Source organism: Babylonia areolata, chromosome 9, assembly GCF_041734735.1.
Source record: "Babylonia areolata isolate BAREFJ2019XMU chromosome 9, ASM4173473v1, whole genome shotgun sequence".
Classification (NCBI taxonomy): domain Eukaryota; kingdom Metazoa; phylum Mollusca; class Gastropoda; order Neogastropoda; family Buccinidae; genus Babylonia; species Babylonia areolata.
Window position 1 is genome coordinate 11,619,051 of NC_134884.1, and position 1,099 is coordinate 11,620,149.

The following is a 1,099-nucleotide window of genomic DNA, read 5'->3' on the forward strand; positions in this document are numbered from 1 at the left end:
TACCCCTCCACTTCCGTGCTTTGGGTGAGTCCTGTCAATGTCGTCAGTGTCGGCAGATTCATGGGGGGGCTGTTGTTTGAGGGACGTGGTGGCGGTCTCCACTCTGGGAGAGACGCTCGCTCAGTCTGGCTCCGCGACTAAGCCATTATTGTCGTTAGTAGGGGGCTTAGTAGGTGGTGTCCTAAGTACGTTAAAACAGAACAGGCACCACTGAACACCACTGAAGTGACTCAGCAGCAGTGCAGGGTCTCCTCTGGTGTGTAGCCTCCAGGCGACCTAACATCGATGGTTCCCTGTGGACTGCCGACGCTGGGACTGCGACGGACGAACCCGGGTGTGGCCGTGTATGGGGGAATCTAAATGAGCGGCGTGGGAGTAATGCCACTGAAACGGCGCAGATGATGGGGCAGCAAAAAAAAAAAAAAAAAAAAAAAAAGTACGGATGCCCTCGGAAATTTATTTCCTTGGTCAGCCAATTCCATGAAGGCATGCAGGCTCGAGTCCATGACAATGGCGAAACATCTGCTCCTTTTGCTGTCACAAATGGTGTCAAGCAAGGCTGCGTCCTGGCTCCAACGCTGTTCAGCCTCATGTTCTCTGCAATGCTTACTGATGTTGGAATCGACCTAAAGTATCGAACAGATGGCAAGCTAACTTGATGGCAATTAATAAACTTGATAATCATCAAAATATAACTTGCCTGAGGCAATGACACCGGTAGCCTGCTGTACTGTTGTGTTCTCCGTGAGAGCCGGATGCGATGTTCCAGCCAACTACAGAAGCAGTGAGGTAGCCTATGTGTCATCAGTCACGTACGCACAATCACTTCGTTCCACGTAGTACAAAGGGATTATTGGTTTGTTCCCTTCTTTTGCGAGTATGGGTCTGAGAGACCCACGAATTACGAATAAGGGTACTTAGTGTTTTCTCTTCTTTGGGGAGTATGGGTCTGTAAGACCCACAACGTAGGAATGCAGGTAAAAATTTTCACAATTACGTAACTGATTAACTAATCAGTTAAAGTGTACATTAATTTACTAAAATGATGCATATGTTGTGACAACAAAAGTCATGAAATTTCAAATTAATCGGACACCAA